General features: G+C 37.8%; 1 protein-coding gene across 8 annotated transcripts in view; it reads right to left on the bottom strand.

The window, feature by feature from the left end:
- The window catches only part of FAM168A (family with sequence similarity 168 member A), a 225,764-nt gene that overhangs the window by 113,633 nt on the left and 84,933 nt on the right, over positions 1-27,198 (bottom strand). The gene's annotated exons all lie outside the window — the stretch shown is intronic.

Genomic DNA, 27,198 nt, shown 5'->3' on the forward strand with positions numbered 1-27,198 from the left:
TTGTGGTTTTTTGTGTTTTTTTTTTTTTTAAGATGGGGTCTCACTCTTTTGCCCAGGCTGGCCTCAAACTCCTGGGCTCAAGCAATACTCCTGCCTAACCTCCAATGTAGCTGGGACTACAGGCATGTACAAAGACACCAGGCAGTCTCTGAAAATCAAATGCATACATTAAAGTGAGAAAAGCCACTGAACCACACTAAGAATGGTGAGAGTATATGACATTTCAGCCTGGAGCTGCCCGTATTTCCAAGGCCCCTGCCCCCAGCTCCCTGGGGTTAATTCTATCAGGACAGGCCAGAACAGGCCAAGAGAACTACTGCTACCAGAGTAGGCTGATTTAATTTGAAGCTGAGCATAGAAAATGCCATGCCAAGAGTCACTGTTTAAAAACAACAATGAGACAATCTGGAGAACAATAGCAAATAATCCAGGAAGGCCACTACTGCAGCTACTCTGAGGTCATAATACTAGTTGAGACAGGCCATAGTCTTGAGATAAATAAAAAATTTAAAAGGGATTCTAGGGAACAAAATGGGTATAGTGGGTGTTGTTGATAATCTTTCAAGGGACCCCTAGTGATCCGAAAGACTTCACACCTACTTACAAGACACCTGAGAGAATCCTCACTATCTACTGACCTTAGGTGAATGCAAAAAGGCCTTGAACTTACTGAAACTTAAAAGCTAGAGAAGAACTGTAAATTGAATGCATTTCCACAAACTATATACAGATCCATCAGCAAAGGGTGAAAGTCTTCCAAGTCTATAGGGTATAAGCACAACCCCTGACCAATGAAAAATTGGCCACTAATCTATGCCCAAGGAGTCTTTAGAAAGTCAAGTTTGAAAATTAAAATTAAAAATTTTTAAAATATGACCAGAAACACCAGTAGTCACACACTGAAAAAAATGACCAATTTACAGAAGAATCTAAATAAGTCACTAAACAAAAAAATCCTAGCAAAAATACCCTCTTAGTGGTGAGAGTAGAGGGGGACCTGAATCAAGAGTTGTAACAATATATTATTTTAAACATATGTCTTTCAACAATAAAACTCATGAAAAATGCAAAGAAACAATATAGCATGGCTTATTTGTGGGAAGTAAAGGCAGGCAATGTTAGATCCAAATGTTAAGGAATCAAAATATTGGTATTAGGAGATAAAAACTTCAAAGCAGCAATTTAAAATGTTAAGAAAACTAAAGAAAGTCATACTTTAAAGAATTAAAAGGAAAGTATAATTTTAATAACTCATCAACACAAAATACCAATAAACAAAACTTATAAAAGTAAAAAGAACCAAACTGAAATTATATTCTAAAATGAAACATTCAAGAGGGGTTCAACAGCAAATCTGAGTTGGCAGAATTACTGAACTCGAAGGCAGATCAATATAGATCATGCAATCTGAAAAACAAAAAGAAAAGATGAAGAAAAATAGAGTCCCAGGGACCTACAGGATATACAAAAAAAGAAAAAAAAGAAAAGAAAAACAAGTAATGAGAATTCCAAAAGGAAAAGTAGGAAGAAAAAAATCTCTTAAGATATAATGGCCCCAAACTTCCCAAACTTGATTTAACAATAATAATAACAAGGTTCATATGTTGGAGGCCTGGTCCTCAGGGTGGGGTATCAGGAAGTGATATACAACCTTTAAAAGGTGGAACCTAGTGGGAAGTCCTCGGGTCACTGAAGACATGACCTTGGAATGGATTGTGGGATTTCAGCCTTTCTGGCTTCCTGTCTGATGATGTGATCTCCTGCTCTCACATATGCTACCATCACTGAAATCTCATGAGGGGCTGCAACTGGGGGTGGGGACAGGGTGTTCCATGCCTGCAAAATGGCGAGTTAAATAAACTTTTTTTCTTTATAAGCAGGCTGCCTCATAGTTAACAAAAACAACAACAAAAACAGGCTAATATAACTACACATCCCACAAACACAATGAACTCCAAGCAGGATAAACACAAAAAAATGGAACGTCAAAGGGAACATTTCAAAAACAGAAAGAGAAAACAAGTTCCCAGATAAAAGGGAACACTAATAAGATTACCAGTTGATTTCTTATTAGAAATAATGGAGGCCAGAAGGCAGGGGTGGGGAGGGGGATGATGTAATTAATATGCTGAAAGAAAAACCTGTCAACCAAGAATTTTAAACCTGGCAAACCTACCTTTTGAAACTGAAGACACATAAATACATTCCCAGACAATTAACAACTGAGAGAATTCATTGCTAGCAATCCGTGCTTCAAAAAACCCTAAAGAAATACTAAGGCTGAAAGGAAGTGATAATAGTAATTCAAATCCATACAAAAAACTAAAGAGCACCAGTAAAAGTGACTAGATAATAGGATAGACAGTAGTATAAATATTTTTTTCTCTTAAATGATTTAATTACAAAATTGTATTGTTAGCTTTTAGGATATGTAATGATGTAATATAAACATATAGTTCTCATAAAATCAAGAGTCCAAAGCAAAGGAGCATGGGAATAGAGCTATATGAGAGCAAATTTTCTTTATTTTACTGATATTAGTTCTATATCTGAAATATTATAATACAATAAACTGTAACAAGTAAGGATGCATATTTAATACCCAAAGTAACCACTAGGAGAATAAACTTAAAAATTTTAAGTATCAACAGTAATAGCAATAAAAGGGATAAACTACTAATCCATGTCACAACATGGATTAACTTTGAAAATACTGTGCCAACGGAAACGAGCCAAAGCAAAAAAACCATGTATTTTATCCTTCTGTTTATATGAAATGTTCAGAAAAGGCAAATCTACAGAAACAGACAATAGATTTTTGATTGTCTGGAACGCAAAAGAAATGGAGACTGACTACAGATAAAGAGTAAGAGATTTCTTTGAACCAATAAAAATGGTCTAAAACTAGAATTTTGGGATAGCTGCACAAATCTGTAAATTTGCTAAAAACATTGCATTATAAACTCAAAACGGGTAGATTTTATTATATACAAATTATACTACAATGAAGCTGTTAAAAATACAAGTTATTGATCCAAGAAGTAGTTACAGGTTTTCTAAATTAAAAGGGATTAAGTAGTGAGGTGGTGCACACCTGTAATCCCAGCAGTTTAGGAGGCTGAGGCAGGAGGATTACAAATTCAAAGCCAGTCACAGCAATGGCGAGGTGATAAGTAACTCAGTGAGGACCTATCTCTAAATAAAATACAAAATAGGGCTGGGGGTATGACTCAGTGGTCAAGTGCCCCTGATTTCAATACCAGTACCCACAAAAGAGGGATTAAGTAATTTAGTTCAACACCCTTGTTTTACTTTTTGTGGTGCTGGGTATCAAACCCAAGGTCTTGCATGTTAGAGAAATGTTCTACCACTGAGTGATACCTCCAGCCCCAACACTTTCATTTTACACACATGAACTAATGTTCCTACTGTTCTTGTGCAAGGTGTTACAGATTCAGAGGTTGATGAGACACAATTTCTGAAAGCCATGGAAACTGGCAATTAATGGCAATCTAGTACTGTTATCATACTGCTAGAATATAAAGAAAGAACAAAAGTGTGTGGGGAATAGGGGCAGTGCAATGCTGTGACTGTCATAGGCAGCAATATACTCAGTTAAAGGATTCTATTTCCTAATCTCCCAGGTAGTTAGGGGTGGCTATGTAATTAGTTCTGTTCCATGGGGTGTAAATGAAATACCATGCAGAACTTCTGGGAAGGCTGCTTAAAAGGAATTGTGCTAGTTTAGGAAAAGATACTATGTGCCTGCCCTTCCCTCTCCCTTAACTTTTTCCCACGATGTAGACTTAAAACATGATTAGAGCTTAGTGGCCTTCTTTTCCAAGTAATCTGGAGATTGGAAGTCTTAAACCCAGGAAGGTGGTGGCAGTTTTGATAAGTTCATGGTACAACCATTTTAGCCCTGGACTACCTACCTCTTACTTTTTTTACATGAGAAAAATAAAACTCTGTGCTTTTAACCCATTATTACTTTAGATTTCTGTTTATGTAGCTAAACCTAATTCTATTTAATAGGGGAGAGACTAGAGAAGGTTTCAAAAGAAGGTTTCTGAGAATGATATGAATTCTACAGAAAGAAAAGAAGGAAAGGCCATTTGTGAAATTATGCCAGGAGAGAGTGAGACATTCAGAGAATATCGAGTAGTTCTGGAAAGCTAAAGCACAGACCTAAGGGAAAACATGGCAAAAATATCCCATCCCCGTTTCTCAATAGTGTCCACTCAAGCTCTTCCAGAGAACATCAAAATGCCAAGTATGGCAAGGCTACAGGCCATTTTATGATGCCAGAGATCTCTGAACTTTTCTGTTATAAATACTCATTGAGGTTGTGGTTTGTTTGCTGGATTCTTTTTTTTTCCTGCCTCATTTTAAGCACAAAGAGGTAAAGCGGCTGTAAGTTTTATTTACTACTAAATTACTAGAAAGGGCCTGGTACAAAAGCAGAACACTCCAATAAAAACTTTTTAACTAGATTAGTGAATTAATTAATTAAACATGAAGAAGTGACTGGAATTCAACAGCTTAATTTCATTTCAGAAATTAATCTTTTCTTAACCAAATGAATTTAAGAAAGCAGGTCAGGCATAGTGGCACACACCTATAATCCCAGTAAACTGGAAGGCTGAGGCAGGAGAACTGCACCAGTAACAAATAAGAAAATTCACTTTGAGGAGTTTTCTCCTGAATTCCATTAGTGTGTTATGCAAAGAAGCCCAATTTGTTTGTTTGTTTGCTTAACATTTTCATTTACTGGTTTACATTATAAAATATTTTATTTTGAAAAATAATATAAATTTACAGAAAATTTGGAAAAACAGTATAGAAAGTTACCATATATGCTCCTCCCAGCCTCCCTGGTATTAACACCTCACATTCCCACATTCCAGATTGTCACAACTAAGAAGTTAGCATAGCTGGGCATGGTGGCACACACCTGTAATCTCAGTGGCTCAAGAGACTGAGGCAGGAGGACCATGAGTTCAAAGCCAGCCCCCACAACTTAGTGAGGCCCTAAGAACTCAGCAAGACCCTGTCTCTAAATTAAAATTTAAAAAGGGCTAGGGATGTGGCTCCAACGTGAAGAGCCCCTGGGTTCAATCCCTGGTACCAAAGGGAAAAAAAAGTTAGCATGAGTTTTATACTAGTAATTCAACTGTGGATTGTGTTGGATTTCACCAGTTGTCCTTTTCCTATACAGGAGCCAATTCAGACCCCACAGAGAAGCCCAGCTTTTTATAGTAGTTACCTGCTTCTTCATACTGTCTGCCCAATGTAATCAGACTGCACATTATTAGAGTTCTGCATTTTACAATTCTGTACATAACATTTCATTTTAGAAAAGGTTTCAATTTAAAGATGAAATGGGAAATCTAACTTCTAGGAATGTGTTAAGAAGAATCTCAATATCTGAAAGGCTTCCACAGAAAGATCTTTTCATGCAAAAGTCCAACAACCAGCTTTTGGGCCTGCCTGTAAATGAGATGCTCGTTAGCAAAATGTCAGGTTCAAACCACCAGAGCATTTAACCCCATTAAAATTGCTTTAAGAAAATAACTTTTTAGCTAATCAAAACATAACAAAATTGTCTCTCAAACAAATGCCTGCAAATAATACAAAATTTCTTCTCAAGTTATTATTATTATTAATTTTCTTTTGAGGGGGTGTAGTGGTTTGAACCCAAGGGTACTTTACCACTGAGCTGCATCTCCAGCCCTTTTAATTTTTTAATTTAAGACAGGGTCACACTAAATTGCTTAGGGTCTGCTAAATTGTTGAGGTTGATGTCCAAGTTGCAATCCTCCTGCCTCAGCTCCCCAAGTTGCTGGGATTACAGGCAGGCACTACCATGTCTGGTTGTCTTTTGTTTTGTTTGTTTTTGAAAGAACAAGCAAATCTGTAGGGAACTTACCTAAGTATAGAATCCAGTCACTCACTGAACCACACAAATACTTGGAATTCACTATGTGCCAGTTCTCTGCCCTTAAGAGAGAAAACAGTGGCAAGACTGACTACAATACTGGTGCTATATTAGAACACAGTGCTTGAAACAGAGAGGATGTCACTTTTTCTTGGCAAAGGGTCAAGAAAAAATTTCACAGTGCTACAATTTTATAGTTTATGAGGAGTGTGCAAGAGTTAACAAGTACCATTTTACAGATAAAAAATGATTTGTTCAAGGTCTCACAGATTTTTGGTGGAGGGCCAAGTACTCAAATCTAAATCTACAGTCCCCAGAGGACTAGTGTCCCTTTCATAACATCATGCTGTTTTACAATCCAGATGTACTAATAAACTATCAGGTGAATGAACAAATGACAAATGAAGAACACTCTTGACCCTTGGATTGGGCCTTGCTCTGGTCACTGGGAAGCTCAAAGCTGAATGTGCTACCAAATGAGCAAGAATTTCCAGTACTAAATTTATACTGGCATCATTTACTCTGTCATCCTGTTTCACCTGTCATTGCTAATCTATTTATTTTCATACTATTATGCCTTTTTAAAAAATTTTTTTTTCATACATGTATATAGGGTAATAATGTCCGTCTCATTCTATCATCCTTCCTATCCACACTGCCCCGCCCCTCCCCTCAATTCCCTCTGCATAATCTAAAATTCCTTCATTCTTCCCTACTCACCCCCGACCATGGATCAACATTCGCTTATCAGAGAAAATACATGACTTTAGATTTTGGGGATTGGCTTATTTCACTTAGCAGGATATTCTCTAGTTCCAACCATTTACCTGAAAATGTCATAATTTCATTCTTTAAGGCTAAGTAATATTCCATTCTTTATATGTACCACATTTCCTTTATCCATTCATCTGTTGAAGGGAATCTAGGTGGGTTCCATAGTTTAGTTATTGTGAAATGAGCTGCTATAAACATTGATGTGACCTGCATCACTGTAGTATGCTGATTTTAAGTCCTGTGGGTATAAACCGAGGGGTGGGATAGCTGGGTCAAATGGTGGTTCCCTTACAAGTTTTCTTAGGAATCTCCATACTGCTTTCCACAGTGGTCACACCAATCTGCAGTTCCAACAATGTATGAATGTACCTTTTTCCCCTACATCCTTGCCAACACTTATTTCTTATATTCTTGATAATTGCCCTTCTGACTAGGGTGAGATGAAATCTTAAGAGTTTTGATTTGCATTTCTCTAATTGCTAGAGATGACAAACATTTTTTCATGTTTGTTGATCAATTGCATTGTGAAGTGTCTGTTCAGTTCCTTAGTCCAGTTATTGACTGGGTTATTTTTGGGGTGATGTTAAGTTTTTTGAGTTGGCTTTTTCATGGTAAAATATACATAAACATAAATTTACTACTTTAACCATTTTAAAGTACACAGTTCAATATATTATATGAAATACATTCACACTGCTGTGTAACTATCACCACCATCCATCTCCACAACTTCTTATCTTCCCACCGTGACTCTTCATATCCATTAAACAGGAAATTGCCATTGTCCCCTCTCCACCCAGATCCTGACAACCACCCTTCAACTTTCTGTCCCTATGAATGTCATAACTAACTGTTCTAGAAATCTCATGTAAGAATACATACTATTTGTGGCTTTTGTGAATGACATTTCATGTAATGTCTTCAAGGTTCATCCATGTTATAGCAGGAAAACACTGGTTTTTAATTACAAAACACTGCAGACTTCCCATTTCAGATAAAGATGACCACAAACTATAAGACTGACCATCATTTATTAGTTTTTCAAGATGAAATAAAAGCTCACTGTAGGATTTTCCCCCCTCAAGTGCCACTGAGATTTCCAAATTGATTTATAATCTGGAACAAATATTTCTAAATAGATAATTTAATGAAGCATCTTGCTGCTCTCAAAATAAATTCTAACATATTCATTAGGAAGTAAAATGACCCTCAATAAAACAGACAATGTGGTATCAATGTTTGAATAAATAAGATAAATGTTTAGAATAAGCTATTCTAACTGCCTTCTCAGTTGTTTGATTTGCTCTCTTCCACTGATCTTGACTTCTACCCTATCTCAGTCTTTTGTTTCCATGGTTATAACCTTGTCCTTGACTTTGTCATTACTAATAATTATAACTTTCTAGAGTGTTTTTTTTTTTTTTTTGGGGGGGGGGGAATGCTGTGGACTGAACCAGGGGCTCATGCATGCAAGATGTTATGGTTTAGATAAGAGGTATCCCCCCATGAAAGTGGTACTAAGAGGAAAATTCATTGCATGGAGCACATTCCAGAAAAGAATAAAAAGTCAACAACTAAATGATCTAACATTACAGCTCAAAGCCCTAGAAAAAGAAGAACAGAATAACAGCAAAAGTAGTAGAAGACAGGAAATAATTAAAATCAGAGCTGAAATCAATGAAATTGAAACAAAAGAAACAATTCAAAAAATTGACAAAACAAAAAGTTGGTTCTTTGAGAAAGTAAACAAAATAGATAAACCCTTAGCCACACTAACAAAGAGAAGGAGAGAGAAAACTCAAATTACTAAAATTCATGATGAAAAAGGAAATATCACAACAGACACCACTGAGATACAGAACATAATGAGAAGCTACTTTGAAAATCTGTATTCCAACAAAATAGAAACTACCAAAGACATTGACAAATTTCAAGAGACATATGCTCCTCCCAAACTGAACCAGGAGGACATACACGATTTAAACAGATCAATATCAAGCAATGAAATAGAAGAAGCCATTAAAAACCTGCCATCCAAGAAAAGCCCAGGACCAGACAGATTCTCAGCCGAGTTCTACAGAACTTTCAAAGAAGAACTCATTCCAATACTTCTCAAAGTATTCCAGGAAACAGAAAAGAAGGGTACCCTGCCGAACTCATTCTATGAAGCTAATATCACCCTCATACCCAAACCAGGAAAAGACACATCAAGGAAAGAAAATTTTAGACCAATAACCTTGACGAACATAGATGCAAAGATCCTTAACAAAATATTGGCAAACCATAGCCAAAAACATATTAAGAAAATCGTGCACCACTATCAAGTGGGGTTCGTCCCTGGAATGCAAGGATGGTTTAACATCCATAAATCAATAAACGTAATCCATCATGTCAATAGACTTAAGGATCAGAATCATATGGTTATTTCAATTGATGCAGAAAAAGCGTTCGACAAAATACAACACCCCTTCATGCTCAAAACACTAGAAACATACCTGAACATTGTAAAGGCTATTTATGCTAAGCCCATGGCCAACATCATTCTTAATGGAGAAAAACTGAAACCTTCCCTTTAAACACGAGAACAAGACAGGGATGTCCGCTTTCACCATTTCTATTCAACACTGTCCTCGAAACTCTAGAGCAATTAGGCAGACTAAAGAAATTAAAGGGATACAAATAGGAAAAGAGGAACTTAAGCTGTCACTATTTGCTGATGACATGATTCTATATTTAGAGGATCCAAACACTCCTCCAGAAAACTTCTAGACTTCATCAATGAATTCAGCAAAATAGCAGGCTATAAAATCAACACACATAAATCTAAAGCATTCTTATACACAAGCGACGAAACAGCTGAAAGGGAAATGAGGAAAACAACTCCATTTGCAATAGCCTCAAAAAAAAAAAATAAAATACTTGGGAATCGATCTAACCATAGAGGTAAAAGACTCTACAATGAAAACTTCAAAACATTGAAGAAAGAAATTGAGGAAGACCTTAGAAGATAGAAAGATCTCCCATGTTCTTGGATAGGCAGAATTAATATTGTCAAAATGGCCATACTACCAAAAGTGCTATACAGATTCAATGCAATTCCAAGTAAAATCCCAAGGATGTACCTTACAGAAATAGAGCAAGCAATCATGAAATTCATCTGGAAGAACAAGAAACCCAGAATAGCTAAAGCAATCCTTAGCAGGAAGAATGAAACAGGGGGTATCGCAATACCAGAACTTCAACTATATTACAAAGCAATAGTAACAAAAACTGCATGGTATTGGCGCCAAAGTACTAGACAGGTAGATCAATGGTACAGAATAGAGGACACGGACACAAACCCAAATAAATACAATTTTCTCATACTAGACAAAGGTGCCAAAAATATGCAATAGAGAAAAGATAGCCTCTTCAACAAATGGTGCTGAGAAAACTGGAAATCTATATGCAAGAGAATGAAACTAAACCCCTATCTCTCACCCTGCACAAAAATCAATTCACAATGAATCAAGGACCTTGAAATCAGACCAGAGACCCTGCATCTTATAGAAGAAAAACTAGGTCCAAATCTTCAACTTCTCAGCTTAGGATCAGACTTCCTTAACAGGACTCCCAAAGCACAAGAAATAAAAGCAAGAATCAATAACTGGGATAGATTCAAACTAAATAGCTTTCTCTCAGCAAAGGAAACTATCAGTAATGTGAAGAGAGAGCCTATAGAGTGGGAGAATATCTTTGTCACTCATACTTCAGATAGAGCACTAATTTCCAGAATATATAAAGAACTCAAAAAACTCTACACGAAGAATACAAATAACCCAATCAACAAATGGGCTAAGGATATGAACAGATGCTTCACAGAAGAAGATGTACAAGCAATCAACAAACATATGAAAAAATATTCACCATCTTTAGTAATAAGAGAAATGCAAATCAAAACTACACTAAGATTCTATCTCACCCCAATTAGAATGGTGATTATCAAGAATACAAGCAACAATAGGTGTTGGAGAGGATGTGGGGAAAAAGGTATGCTCATACATTGCTGGTGGGGCTGCAAGTTAGTGCACCCACTCTGGAAAGCAGTGTGGAGATTCCTTAGAAAACCTGGAATGGACCCTCCATTTGACCCAGCTATCCCACTCCTTGGCCTATACCCAAAGGACTTAAAATCAGCATACTACAGAGATACAGCCACATCAATGTTCACAGCTGCTCAATTCACAATAGCCAGACTGTGGAACCAACCTAGATGTCCTTCAATTGATGAATGGATAAAGAAACTGTGGTACATATACACAATGGAATATTACTCAGCTATAAGGAATAATAAAATTATGGCATTTGCAGGCAAATGGATGAAACTGGAGAATATCATGCTAAGTGAGATAAGCCAATCTCTCAAAAATCCAAAGGACAAATGACCTCACTGATAAGCGGATGATGACACCTAATGGAGGTTGGGAGGGGGACAAGAATGGAGGAAGGAGGGACTATGTAGAGGGAAAAGAGGGGTGGAAGGGGTGAGGGGGAAGGAAAAAATAAAATAACAGAATGAATCAAACATCATTACCCTATGTAAATGTATGATTGCGCAAATGGTGTGTTGTTACTCCACGGACAAAGAGAAACAACATGTATCACATTTTTTACAATAAAAATAAATTAAAAAAAAAAAAGAGGTGTCCCCCAAAAGCTCATGTGTGAGACAATGCAAAAAAGCTTGGAGGTAAAAGGATTGGATTATGAGAGCATTAACCTATTCAGTGCATTAATCCCAATAGAGATTAACTGGATGGTAACTATATAGGCAAGAAGGGTGTGGCTGGAGGTCGTGTATCATAGGGGATGTGCCTTTGGGGTATATATTTTGTCTCTCTGCTTTCTGGTATCCTGTGCTGAGCTGCTTTCCTCTGCCACACCATTCCGCCATGGCGGTCTACCTCACTTCAGGTCCAGAGCAATCAAGCCAGCCGTCTATGAACTGGGATCTCTGAAACTGTAAGTGCCAAGTAAACTTTTCCTCCTCTAAAATTGTTCTTGTCAGATTTTTTGGTCAAAGCGGCAAAAAAAGTTGACTAAAACACCAGGCAAGCACTTTGCCACTGAGCTACTTTCCCAGTCCACTTTCTTTAGTCTTAATATCAAATATCTCACTCTGTAACCATCTCCTATCTTTAGTTTGGTCACTATAGTACTTCAACTCTAACAATTCTTCAACCTATCTGGACATTTCAACTCTACTAATTCTATCTGCATTTCATTATCTATCACTCTCCTCAAATTCTCATGTCCCTCAGAACTGTGACTATTTTAAACTCCTCAGTCAATTTTTTATAAATATTGCCTTCCCCTCTACCACTTGTATTAACACTAGTTTAATTAAACCACAATTCTCATTGAACCCAAATCACCATCTACTCACTGCCTACACTGGTACAAATGTTGGAAGGAAGAAAACATACTGCTATGTTTACTAAAGTTAAGTTTTAAACTCATGACCATCATTTTCATGTGGCTTTAAATGCTAACTGACAATCATTCTATATTTTCCTAGTCCAATCCATTTTGCTTTTCATGAGAACTTTCACAAACTTCTCCAGATTTACCTACCAAATCGCTTCTATGTCCACAAACTCTAACTTCTCCCTTATTACAGTCCATGTCCAGCCCTCCAGTGATATATTAGATTCAATTTCCTCACCAATGAAGAACACTATTCCAGTCACTTCTCCCATTTCTCAAGCATTATTAGGACTTCTCTTCTTTGCAAGATTATTCATATTAACATATTACTTGTCTCATCTAAAAGTACACACATAAGATAAACTAAAAAAAAATTCTTTCTCCATACCATCTAACATGCCAACTACAACTTTGTTTCTTTCCCTTCAAAGCAAAGTTCTTAGAAAAAGCTAGTTTATATTTTTTTTTCACCTTTCCTCTCATTCTTTTGATCACACTCCAGATTTTCATTCCCACAATCCCACAAACACTGTCCTTTTCAAAGTCACCAATGACCTCTACCAGGCAAAAACTTGAAACAATTTTCAGCCCTCATCTTCCTTGACATGTCAGCAGCACTTGACCCACATGATCCTTTTGTCTCCTTTTTATTTTTCTGCAGTGCTAGGGATCAAACCCAGGGGCTCATGCATATTCTCTACCACTGAGCTGCATCACAGACTAATCTCTCCTCTTAAAAACCATTTTTTCTCTATTTTTGTATTATATATATTTATATGTATAAATATATTTATTTATTTATTTCAGTACTAGGGATTTAACACAGGGGTGCTTTATCACTGAATCACATCCCCAACCCTATTCATTTATTTATTTATTTTTGTGTGAAAAAGGGTCTCGCTAAGTTGCTTAGGGCCTCGCCAACTTGCTGAGGCTGGTCTCAAAGTCACAATCCTCCTGCCTTTAGCCTCCTGAGTCACTTGGATTACAGGTGTGTGCCACTGTGACTGGCTTCCCTACTCTTTTAAATACTCTCTTCGCTTGGCTTCCAGACTCTACACTCACCGGGGTTTTGGTGTGTTTGTTTTGTTTTTCTCCCTGTGGTCTGACAGCAACTTCTCAATTTCTAAATTTTGTGATGACCCAGGTTCAAGTTTGGGCCTCTGATCTACCTCCATATATTCACAAGGTCATCTCATCTAATTCCATGATTAAATACCATCTATATTTTAATATTTACTATCTCCCAGCCTTCTGAAATCTGTTTCTCATAGTTTTCCCCAGTTCAGTGAACTGCAACTCCATGATTTCAACTGCACTGGTCAAAAGTTTGGTGTTATTTGTGAATTCTTTTGTTCTCAGTCCTCATGACCAGGCCATCAACAAATTTTTTGTGGTTCTACCTCATATTTAATATATCCAATATTCAATAAATTTTCACTACCTCCACATCTACCATTTTAATCTAAGCTACGATCAGTTCTCATAAGGATTAATGATAGTATCTCCTAACTGGTCAGCTTTTGGTTTTTGTTTGGTACTCAGGACTGAACCCAGAGGCACTTTACCACTGCGCTACATCCCCAACCCTTTTCACTTTTTATTTTGAGAGAGGGTTTCACTAAATTACTGTAGGTTGGCCTTGAACTTGTGATCTTTTGCCTCTGCCTCCTAAATTGCTGGGTTTACAGGTGTGTGCACACCTAACTGGTCTTGTTATTACATATATTCTTTCTCTCTATTCTCAATGTAGCAGTCAGAATGATTCTATGAAAACATTAAGTCAGATGAAGTCACTGCTCTGATCAAAATCCTCAATGACTATCTACCTCACTCAGTGGGAAAAGCCAAGTCTTCACTAGGACCTACAAAACCCAACAAAATCTGCTCTCATACCAACCTTCTGATCTCTTCTATTACTCTCCTCCCCCTTGATCAAAACAGCCATCCTGTCCTGAACCATACCAGATCTGGTGTCAGGGCTCTGGCACTTGTTCCCTCTGCCTATTCTTTCAGTTCACTCTCCCACTTACCTCCAGTCTTAATTAAAAATCACCTTTTCCAGTAAAACTTTCTTTGGCTCCCTAACAATTCAAACTTTCACTTCCAACCTTATAGTTCTCTTTTCTTTGCTTTATATTTCTTCTTTCCCACTTAACTATTCTACTTAATATTTTATTTTTTACCTTGTTAATGGCATATTACCCAATAAAATATAAGTTCCATGGTAACAGGAATTTTCATCTATTTTATTCACTATTTGCCTCGCATGTTAGAACAGTACCCAGAATGTGGCAGATAATTTTAGACATTCCTGTGTTCTATGATTCAGATGATGCACAAATCATGGACAATGAAAGTTTCCATTAGTCACTACCTACTATTTGTCAGATGTTAATCCCAGTTGGTCTCATTGATACTATTGTACTTACTCTTCATAATAATCCTAAAACTTCAGGGACCAGCTGTTGACAAAGAAAACGTGCACTCACGTGTGTACGTGCACACCCCCCCCCCACACACACACCCAGTTGGGCAGAAAGGAAGGCTAGGAATTGATAGAAGGTGAAAAAATGGCCCACAGAGAGGTGAGGATCACAAACAGAAAGAAGAAATGATGGAAAGTTATTATTCCAGTAGAAAGCAAATTTCGTGTTTGGTCATCCATGAGAAGTCTGCATGTTTACACAGTCCTCACAATCAAGGGATATCTTTTCATGGCTTCTATTTTACATTCTTGCTTGATACGATTTGTCTTCCCCTGGTCTGAGAATTCCTGAGACCCTGTCCTTTCACTTCTGCAAGCTCAAATCCAGACATCGGAAAGAACATTCCCATAAATTTTTGTTAAACTGAACTCAACAATTACTTGAGGTATTTATTCTATTTTCACTCATGACAAAACTGAGTTTTCAGCAACATTATGTAACATGCTCAAGGATGCATATACCCTCTAATTGAGAGAACGGGAAATTGAACTCAAGTTCCCTGTTCTCTTCCCTGTTGTTGTAATATACAATATGATACAAAAGTCATAATCACTAGCTGAACACTACCCTTTCCCCATCTCCATCTGCTAAGTGAAGCGTAGAACTGAACTCTGTAAGTTCACAAGTCCAACATTTAACCATGTTTCCCAATTCTTTTCCCCACCCATCCACTTTCTTCACTGCCTTGTTCCAGCTAGAACCACTATCCTCTGTTCTGAGCACACTGAGTGATAGCTCCATTCTAAATCCACTTCAAGTTAGAAGACTTGGTTGTTCATAAAACTGTTTCCCTCCTAGGCCAAGAGTTCTGAAAGCAGCAGCTATCTTGTAAACCTATGGATTTTTCCACTGGCTAACAGAGCCAAGCACAGTATTAAGTACACAGTTTAATTAACTAAAATGAATGATAGAACATGATAGGAACTCAAAGATCATTTAATTCAAGTCCTTCATTCTACAATGAAAAAACAGAGACCAAGTAACTCGCTCAAAGTCACAGAGCGAGTCAATAATAGAGCCAGAAGTGGGCCTCAGGCCTCCAGACTCTCAGCCAAAAGAGTGGCAGTGAGGCCACTCTTTCTACCAAAGTACAAGAGATCTCCACTGCCTACTGGCTAGTTTGAAGACTACTGGGCCCTTGCAGTGGGAGGTCTAAGACTCTGAATCAGGAACTGCTGCATTCCAAACAGCTGACACTCAGAATACCATGGCCAAGTCCTTTGTCTCAGGACAGAAGGGCTCAGAAAAACCTGGCAGAACAAGCCTATTTGATGCAAAGGCCCCAGAACACTATGGGCTGCAGGCAATGGACCAGTAAGGATTTTATTCTGATAAAGCTAAAGAAGAAGTGTGGGGGGGGGATGGGAGTTTGGGAGCAATGGAGAGGTAGATTCATTTGCCCAGCAACACTGACACGGAGAAAGCACTCTGCAATAGAAAGAGATTCTATTAGAAGAAGCTAAGGGCTTAGGAAATGGTAGAGAGGGTAATTTCAGGATCAGAGATTTCCCAGGGAAGCACCTCTCTAATTTGAGACTTGATGGTATAGATATAACAAAAAACAAACAAACAACAAACAAAAATCAGACTGGAGAGTGTATGATGCCAAAGAAGAACCCAGCAGAGAAAAATGCAGTTTGAGATACAGGTCTCCTCATTCTCCATCACCGATGCAGCCCACTCACCACCACCCTCCAGCCAAACCACTGGTACACTCACTTAAAACATAGTTTTACAGATAAATTTAACATTTAAATTCCTGAATTTAAAAAGGAACAAAGGATTTCAACAGATATTTCTTCAAAGGAGATACACAAATGGACAATGAGTTCAACATCACTAATAATTAGACAAATGCAAAGCAAAACTACAATGGGGCTGGGATCATGGCCCAGTGGTAGAGCACTTGCCTCACAAGTGTGAGGCACTGGGTTTGATCCTCACCACCACATAAAATGAATAAATAAAATAAAGGTATTGTGTTCATCTACAACTAAAAATTAAAAATAAAAAACTACACTAACAATACCTCTTGTCCATTAGGCCAATATCAAAAAACCAGAAAATAACAAATGTTGGTGAGGATGCAGAGAAACTAGACCTCTAATGCTCTTTTGGTGGGAATATAAAATGGTACACTTGCTACGGAAAACAATATGAAAGTTCCCAAAAAAATTAAAAACATAATTACTGTAAGATTCAGCAATCCCACTTTGGTGTATATATCTAAAAGCAGTGAAATCAGAATCTTTTGAGGAGATATTTGCACACCCATATTTACTGCAGCACTACTCACAGTGGCCAAGAAGTGGGAGCAATCTAAATGTCCACTGATGGATAGCTAATGAAATGCATGTGTGCACACACACACACATACACATACACATACACACAGAGAAATATTATTCAGGCTAAAAAAAATTGTTATGTGCTAAAATGTGCATGAATCCTGAGGATATCACACTATGAGAAGTAAGCCAGTCCCAAAAATGATACATGATTTCACTTAACGTGACATATCTAAAGTAGTCAAACTCTTAGAAACAGAAAGCAGAATGGTAGTTACTAAGGGCTGGTGAGAGAGTGAAAATGGGAGTTACTGCTCAATGAACAGTTTGTTTTGCAAGATGAGAAAGTTCTAGAGATATGAACAACAAAGTACAGATAAACACTACTGTACTATACACTTACTGATGTTAAGATGGTAGCTTTTATGTCAATCTGTTCTTTTAAAACACACACACACACACAGAGAAAACAGTTTAGGTCCCACACCAAAACTACTAAATCTGACCCTCTGGGAATTGGAATTTTAAACAAATTCTTGAGGTATTTACAGTAGTGATATTTCTGAAATCCAAAAACCACTGGCTTCAAAATAAAGTTCAAACTTTATTTTGTCATCCAAAGCCCTCCATGATTCCATTCCTATCTAGCATTCCATTCTTACCACTTGCTATTCCTCAGGTGCCACTCCACTTGCCCTCTGGCTAATCTAGCCCCGCCACCCCAGGAGATAATGGGAGAAGCACTGTCCAACTGAACACTGGAAATGTTCTGTGCTATCTAATATAAAAGCTATTAGCCACATGTGGCTATTGAGCATCTGAAATGTGGTTACTGTCTACTATATTGAACCGTGTAGGAGTAGAGCAATAATCAGATCCTGGAAGAAAAAAGAAGTAATGGTAAAAACTCAAAACAAAACAAAACCCTCCATGTAACCTTTTCCTCACATATTATGGATATGCATTCATCCATTCAACAAATATTTATTGATTATTATGTGCCAGGTATGTACAATTCTAAGTCCAGGAGAAACAACAGTGAGAAAAATCAATATCCCTGACCTCAGAAACTTGAAGTAGATAGAGCAGTTAAGAGCAAAAGGACAGTGCCAGAGAGTTTAGGTTCAGATTGTGGTTCCACTTCTAACTACCTATAGATTCTTTGAAAATCACTTCACTTTTTCATGCCTAATATGGTCTGGATGTCCCCCAAAAGGTTCATATGTTGAATGGTCAATCCCCAGTCTGGCAAGAGCCTATATGGGGTCTTTACAAGGTGGGGCCTAGTGGGAGGTCCTTGGGTTACTGGGGACCCTGCCTCAGAAAGGATGAAGGTCATTCTAGTGTAACCCTGAGTTGATTCTCTCAAGAAAGTTATTATAGAAGGAACAATCCTGACCCTTCCCCTTCTTTCTGGCTTCCTGCCTGGCAATGTGATCTATTCCTTTCACGTGCACCACCACCACTGTAGTGAAGGCACTACCATGAGGTCCTCACCAGAGTTGAATCAATGTCAGTACTTTGCCCTTGAATCTCCAGAACTGTGAGCTAAATAAACTTTTTTTCTTTATAAAGTTAGCCTACCTCAACTATTTCATTATAGTAATGTAGACTAAACAATTCCAATCCTCAGTTTCTTAATTTGTAAAAGATGAGTAATAATACTACTATCTAACAGGGTTTCTATAAGGATTAAACTAGTTAACATACAAAAAGGGCTTATACTCAACAGCTGGGCACAGAAGTACACACCTGTAATCTTGGCAACTTGGGAGGCTAAAGCAGGAGGATAGCAAGTTCAAGGTCAACCAGGACAACTTAGTGACCTCCTGTCTCAAAATTAAAAAATAATAAAATGGCCTGGGATGTACCTCAGTAGTAAAGCACCCTGGATTCAATCCCCAGTATATATATATTTCTCTCTCTCTCTCTCTCTCTCTCACTCACACACACACACACACACACACACACACACACACACACACAATAATGCTCAACATGTAATAACTAGCTGTTACTATTATTGTAAAAAAAAATATGGAAGTTCCTCAAAAAATTAAAAACATAATTACTGTAAGATTCAGCAATCCCACTTTGGGGTATGTATCTAAAAGAACTAAAAACAAAATCTCAAGGAGTTATTTGCACACTCATGCTTACTGCAGCACTATTCACAGTGGCCAAGAAGTGGGAGTGAGGAGCAAGACAAATTAGCAAATTATGAGTGGGGAACAAGACAATTAACAAATAGCAAAAAGTATAGGCAATTAGTGATATGGGAAGAATATAAAGCAGGATATAGAGACAGGGAGTACCAAGAGAGACAGTAGTAACAATTTTTAAGCAGATGGTCAGGGAAAGCCTAACTAAGATGGTTACCTGAGAAAAGACCTGAAGGAGGAAAGAGAACAAGTCACACACACATAGGAGAAAAGAATGCAATCCTCTTGTGAATGCTTTCTCTGTATGTTTTACTTGTGCTCATGAAACCCCTATGAAAATATTGGCAATCTATTCTTATTGAGGTTCAGAAATAAGATAGCTAAATAGATGAAAATTATTATTAAAAAAAACAACTGGGGGGGTACTGGTATTGTGACTCAGTGGTAGAGTGCTTGCCTAGCATGTGTGAGGTACTACGGGGTTCGATTCGCAGCACCACATACAAATAAATAAATAAAGGTTCATCAACAACTAATTTTTAAAAAGCAACTGGGACAAATATCTAAATCAAATGATCATAATTCACATCATCTATCTACCATATATGTGCCATATGATTATTGTGAATTTGTTCATCTGTCAGTGAAGACACAATGCAGGAGAGAGAAAGGGGAAATACTAGAGAATAATACTGACAAAATTATATTTTTATATTGTGTGCATGTATGAATATATAACAACAAATCCCACTTTTATGTACAATTATAATGCACCAATTAAAAATATGGGAAAAAAAGATACAATGCCATACCCTCATAGAGATCATAGAATCAGCTAGGAAGCCAGACACTGTTGACTTCAAACCACAGCTTTAAAGGCACAGTGTGACACATCTGTAGATCTGGTTCCTATACTCCTCAGGAGTCTCATACTGCTCTTGAGCCTGGGAGTTCAAGGACAGTTTGGGTAACACAGCGAGATCTAGTCTTTAAAAAAAAAAAAAAAAATCAGAGCTTTATCACATATTAACCATGTGATTTTGAGTGTGTTACTTAATCTCCTTGGGTCTTTGTGTCTTTATCACTTTCAAATAGTGATAATATCACTTTAATAGCTGATATAAGAATTAAATACAAGTAAAGCACTTGTGTACTATCTGGCACACAATAAGTACTCAAGGAAAAGTAGCATCATCTTCAGATTATTTATAAAAATATTTTCAATAAGAGGAAAAAGCCTCTTCAGATTAATGTGTTGTGAAATGTTTAGAATGCCTATGTACAAAATTATAATACTCATATTTATTATCATTTAGAATACTCATCTAAAATTATGGAGCAAATTAATAAAAATGAGGGGAAGAGTGTCAAAAGACAGTTGTGGTAGGCTGAGGATGTGACTCAGTGGTAGAATGTTAGGCCTAGCATGCATGAGACACTGGGTTCAATTCCAAGCACCACACACACTCACACACGTGCGAAGACAGTTGTCTTAAACCACATTTCTCTAATAATGGTTCCTTTTTCTCTACTTTGCATTTCTAGCTTCCTTCCAAACATCTTTAATATTGCAGTAAAGCACATGTGGAAATGCACTTGCAACTGATAGGAAAGGTAAGGCCTGGGATCTTTCTATCAATTTGAAATAAAACTGCCATGTCTCCTCCTTTTAGCCTTGTAGGGGGCTTGTACAGTAACTGATCATCTGTATCTACTATCAGAAAAGTCAGTTTAAATTGAAGCTGCTGGTTGTGTTTGTTTTTGTTTTAGATTTTTTTTTTTTCTTCTGATACTACCAGAACACAGTGGTGTCTTTGGATCTGTGGCCTGCTCGTCTGGATAAGAGGAGATGGTACAGCCAGAACATGAAAGCCACAGATGACATGAAAAGGACAAAATGGAAGAAAAATACCCCAAAAGGTACTGTAATATGATCATCAATGGAAACTGTTTCATATGCATATGTTGGAAAAGCTAATATAATTGTCTTATTGTGTTATGATCCACATATATGAAGAGTATAATACAAAAGGCTTATCTGTGTCCAACATACTGAATCCTGAAATGTCAGAACCAGAAGAGCCTTTAGAGAGTATCCAAAATAGCATTATTGTTATTATGGATATAGGAACTAAAGACCAGAAAGGAAAAGAAAAGCTTATCCACAATTACGTGGGAAGAGACCTAAAATCAGAACTCAGGACCAGACTGATTGTAGACTTGAGTATAAAGTGTGTAGGAAGGAAATCTGAAAAACCTTAACATTTGTGAACAAATCTCCAGAGACAATTTAATAACCCCCACATTTACAAATGCCACTGACTCTAAGAATGAGATACTCTTTAGCTAAGTAAATTACTCTCATCCACCACTGTCTTGTCAAATGCTTTTCAAATGAGAAAATGGGAAATTATGGCAGCTCAAGGGGCCTTTGAAGTTGTTCAAGAACAAGCCTAAGCTGCATATATTAAGTTCAAAAGTGAAAATATCAAAAACAAAGCCCTAATTTGTAAAGGGCAAAAAGGCAGAGTTCATTACCCAGGTGTTTCCAGAGTTCCCACAACTTACCTCTGTACACTGGGGAGCATATGTGCAGTGGTATTAACAGGAAATAAAATCCCCAAATCTAGAATTCTACACTTTTTAAAACCTAACTGCATCCTCCACTCTCCAGCACTTCCCACTATTCGACAATGTTCCAGGCAAAATGAACCACCCTGGTCTTCTTACACAAAACTTGTGCCATCCCTATGAATTCAAATTGTAACCATCCTTCAGGTCCACCTCAAGGTTCCCAATTCCAGAAGGTTTTCTCTAAAAATCCCACATTAAAGTTATCAGTCCTCTTTGGTTCTGAACCCTTCTGCCCCTGCACCCCCCCCCCATCCCACGCCACTCATTTCTCACTGCCTTTCCTCCATCCTCTTTCACTTAATTCAACCTGTGCTCTGGCTACCACATCAATTTAGCTGCTTCTTTCCAATTACAGTTAATACTCTGCCTGTAGAGCTTGGCTCTACTGGTACTATGTTCCCCTGTCAAAATCATATCAATCCAGTTATAATGTACCAGAAAGAATATGGACAACTTGAACTCAGAATATCTGAGTTGTAACCATGGCTCCATCAAATCCTAGCCAAGATTCACATCCAGGTCCACCTCACTCTTTTAACTAGGCAACTCATCCTCCATATACAAAACCAAATAGCCACTGATTTAACAAACCTGAGAGTTTATTAGACATACCTCATAACTTAGGCTCTCTAAAGGATAAAAAGGTACATAAGGCATGTCCTCTGCCCTCAAACAGTTTGTGATCTTATGTGAGTAGGAAAATAGAAGGTAGCAGAGTCGGGGATGGGGACAGGGACTGGCTTGCAGTCAAGGCAGCAGGGTCCTAGGCTCACCTCTGCCACAAAACCTGTATGATCTGGGTAAGTACTTTCCCTGCTTTCTAACTCTGAAAATGAGCAAGGGTTAGAGTCAGTGATTTTTAAGAATCCTCCCTCCCTCTCAGCTTTGACACTCTGTGGAAAATAACCACAGTACAAGCCTGTTCAGGATTAAAGCCAAGAACATGGGACAGATAATGCCTAATGTAACCGAAACAAGCTTCTGGATTCAATGGAAGCTGCTGTGTGACCAGGAGATCCAATGGAACCTCAAAGGGGGGATGGGAAAGTTGAAGTTGGATGATGAATGTATCTGCTGCCAGGAGGTCATGGCTAATCACAGGAACACTTCTCATTCACAGGAAGCTTTGCACAAACCCTCCATTCAAGCTGTAAGGTCCTGTTCCACACAAAGGAGACTCACGGCCCAGAAAAGGAGAGGTACCAGCCAGAAGCCTGCCAATGCAGACAATGGACAAAGCCAGTGGGGCAGAACCCATCCTGCCCAGGGCTGAGACCACATCTTGGGGTTTCTCCGTTCTCAGGTCTTCTTTAACACAAGAAGATAGGGAAACCAAGAGGCTACAGGAGAGTTGAACATTTCAAAATACATAATAAATCACAAGTTCTTTTAGCCAAAACAGATATTGCTTTGTAGAATTTACTTACAAATTTCAGAGATTTGGCAGAAGATTCTTTCTGCAAGCATCAGAAATAGTAAAAAAAGGTTTTCCTGTCAGATCAATTCAAATCCCAGCTCAACTACTTATCATCCACATGACTCTGAGCAAGTTTTTAAACATCTATCTCTCTTTAAGATAGATAAGACGGTAACATCTATCTTATTTATCTATTATAAACAGATATTAGAGGGCTCAGCAATAGAGTTTATGCTTAATATAGGTTCAATCCCCAGCACCTAGGCTGTGGGGGCTGAGGAAGATATTAGAAAGAAAACAAAGGCCTGGAATTTTAGATGTTCAATAATGTTTAGTTGAACTGAAAAATAAGCCATTTATTAATTTAATTCCTGACTTCAAGGCACTCAGTATAAAACACCATCCATACATGTTCACAAACTATCCCTCATGTAAGTTAGAAGGAAACAGGTACTATGTGAAAATAATTTCCTTAGGGAAACATCTTCTATGAAGTAGTCTGACAAAAATATTCAATATTCACTAACTATCCATGAGTTATCTCACAGTTCTAACACCTTTTAACAGGCAGTTCCATGTGATCAGTTTTGGCCAATGTTCTGTTCACTTCTGTAAACAGAAAAAGACACATCTCAAACACATGAAGAAGTACTTAAAAGCTGGTGTATGATCCACAGCTTTCTCTCTTCTACAAAGGCAGCCTCATGTTGAGATGGTGGCATCAGAAGACTGAACTGGCCTAAATACCCTAATCATCATATCCTGGAGGACATTATGTCCTCCAAAGTCACCAAACCTGCACTGGAATTTATAAGAATCCAACAAGTATTTGCTACATTGAGACACTGAAAATCTGGGGCCAATTCATTATCACAGCATAATTCTGCCTATCCCGACTAATGGAAATGGGGGTGTGGGATACCAAGGATTAAACCCAGGGGCACTTAACCACTGAGCTACATCCCTAGCCCTTTTTATGTTTTTTTGTTTTGTTTTGTTTTGTTCTGTTATGTTTTGGTTTTTAAGACAGGATCCTGATAAGTTGCTGAGGCTGGCTTTGAACTTGTGATCCTTCTGCCTCACCCTCCTAAACTGCTGGGATTACAGGTGTTCACCAACACACCTAGCTTGACCTATGAAATTGTAACAAGAAATAAACCTAGAATATGTGACTTCAAATCCGTACTCTACCACTTACTATTTTGTCCAAGTTTCAATTTGCTAGTCCTTGATTTACTCTTTAAAATGGGGGTAGTAGCGCTATCCTCTCAGAATTGTTATGAAAATTAAATAAAATACATGAAAGCAGAAGGTATAATACAACTACCTTTGGGGCAAAATGTGAGACTAAACTTGATGCTCAGCTGAGAAATTCCAACTGGAGTCTGTGTTGCCAAAATCAAGAAAGGGCATATGTCTGGAGGACAAACTTTGCTTGGGCTAGTTTAGAAAGAGCAGTTATTTGTTTCTTTGGTAGGAAAAGAAAACTCATCCTCCAGTCTGTAACACTTTTTATGGTCAAAGTAACCTATCTTACTGCTACATTTATTCTTCACAAGAAGCCAGTGTGTAGATTCTATCAAAAAAGGATTAATAAAAGGGCCTTAAGAATTAGAACTGTCAAGAAATTCCTCAAAAGCATCAAGAATTTTGATCCTTGGGGGGAACTCTTGAGAGTTCTGTAAAATGAACTCACAGTATAATAAAAAATCGCTCTGAACTTGTAGTCCAAAACCCTAAATGTGTCCTGGCTCTGTCCTTTATCAGCTATCTTACCTCAATTAAGTTATTCAACCTCTCTGATCTCAACTTCCTTATCTCTAAAATGGGGAATAATACCAATTACCTTATTGGACTGTCAAAATAATTAAGTGAGAAATGGTTAAGAAAGTAACTGATAAACAAAGGTTGATAACACATCTCAAAACAATGTCCTTGGGATTAATATCCTTCCATTCCTACATCTTGATAGAATAAACTTAACTAATTTTCAACTTCTAAATTATTGTTGAAATTGAACACTGTTATATTTCTAATAAATAAACCTCAAACTCTAAGCCCAACTAAGTTTTGCTTTTAAATATAGATTTCTCATCCCCTTCTTACCCCCAAGGTTACATACTGTATAAGACACTTCTGATTTGTTCTCCCTGATCCTCAAGGAACAGAAACATTTATTTCTGCATGGTAGGACTACACCTTCAGAGGCAAGCACAATCCACTACAACATACATAAGGTTCCTCTATCTGACTCCTGCAGAAATTCATGAAAACTTCTGGGGCTGGGGAGATAGCTCAGTCGGTAGAGTGCTTGCCTTGTAAGCACAAGGCCCTGGGTTCAATCCCCAGCACCCAAAAAAAAAAAAAAAAAAAACTTCCAATTTTCTTTTGTTCCATGTCCATCTCTTCTAATAGATTTTGTGTGCCTCCAGGGTAGAGATCATGGGCAACTCTCTTAATTTAGGGCCTACCAGGTTCAATTCCTGAGTCTACAAACAATTCAATGAACCTCCAGTACTTTAAAGAATGGATGGTAGAAAACCCTTCATTTATTTATCCAAAAATATTTATGATGTGTCTTCTATGTGCCTGGCACGTCCTGAATCTTACAGAAACATTAATGAACAGGATAGATATGATCTCCTGAACACAGTGGCACATGGCTGTAATCCCAGCAAGTTGGGAGGTTGAGGCAAGAGGATCATAAATTTGAGGTCAGCCTGGACCACTTGGCAAGGCCCTATCTCAAAATAAAAAATAAAAAGGCAGAAGTAGTTAAGTGCCCCTGGATTCAAACCCCAGTACTTGGGGGTGGGGTGGGGAGAATATAGACATGAACTGTGACCTCATGGAGTTTCTGGCTAGTGGGGAAAACAGATAAGAGACAAATAATTACAAATATATTATTATTTTTTAAAAATACAAATTGTTATAGAAGCTTATAGTAGTCAAGAGCATGTAGCTACAGAAAAAGTACAGCTAGCTGTAAAGGTGCTTTTGAGACAACTGAGTCTACATACTTTTTAAAAAGTAACTGAGTAATAAACTCTCCATATCCCAATAGCTACATTTCCACACCCCCACCCCAGTCCCTCATGCTGCTAGTCTAGAACCCAGATTACCTTGACTATTGCCTCTATCCCAATTCATAAATTTCTAAATCCAACAGAAATAGATCTTAGGGCACTGTTCATTTGGGCGGAGAAACCTTATATATGTTGTGGGAGATTGTGCTTGCTCATGAGTTCTCTGAAAGTACTCCTAACATGCAGAAATAAATATTTCTGTTTCTCAAGAGGACCAGGAAGAACAACAATTCAGAAGTCTTCTACACTATATAACCTTGGTCTTGTGGCTCAGGGATACCAATTACTTTCTTGAAATACCTGATATGATTGAGTTTTGGGTTTTTTTGTTTGTTTTTTGGTACTAAGGATTAAACCCAAAGGCACTTTACCACTGAGCCACATCCCCAGCCCTTTTTATTTTTTATTTTGAGAGGAGTCTCATTAAGTTGCTTAGGGCCTCACTAAACGCTGAGGCTGGTCTTGAACTTGGAATCCTTCTGCCTCAGCCTCTACAAGCTACTGGGATTATAGGCATGTGCCATAATGTGCCATCATGCCCAGTCCTTTTTTTTTTTTTTTAACATGAAAGCAGATGCTGTAGTTTTTCCACATAAGCTAGGAAGCATATACCATTTGGGTTAGGGTCAATCACAGAAGTAGAAGATTTGGAACCTTTCCTTTCAGCTAGGTCACAACTCAACAGTAAATGTCTCTAAAAAAGAGTGAGTTTAGGGGAAAGAGTGGGGAGTCCCAGTGACTCCATTTATTGATTGTGCTTTAGGGACAGGAGCAAAGACTGGTTCATTATTATATTCTCAGTGCCTAGCACAGTATCCGAGTCTTAGCAGACAATAGTATTCAAAATACATTTGTTAAAAATCTGAACCAAGGGCTGGGGCTCTAGCTCAGTGGCAGAATGCTTGCCTAGCACGCGTGAGACACTGGGTTCAATCCTTACTTAG

The sequence above is a fragment of the Sciurus vulgaris genome, assembly GCF_902686455.1.
Source record: "Sciurus vulgaris genome assembly, chromosome: 11".
Lineage (NCBI taxonomy): Eukaryota > Metazoa > Chordata > Mammalia > Rodentia > Sciuridae > Sciurus > Sciurus vulgaris.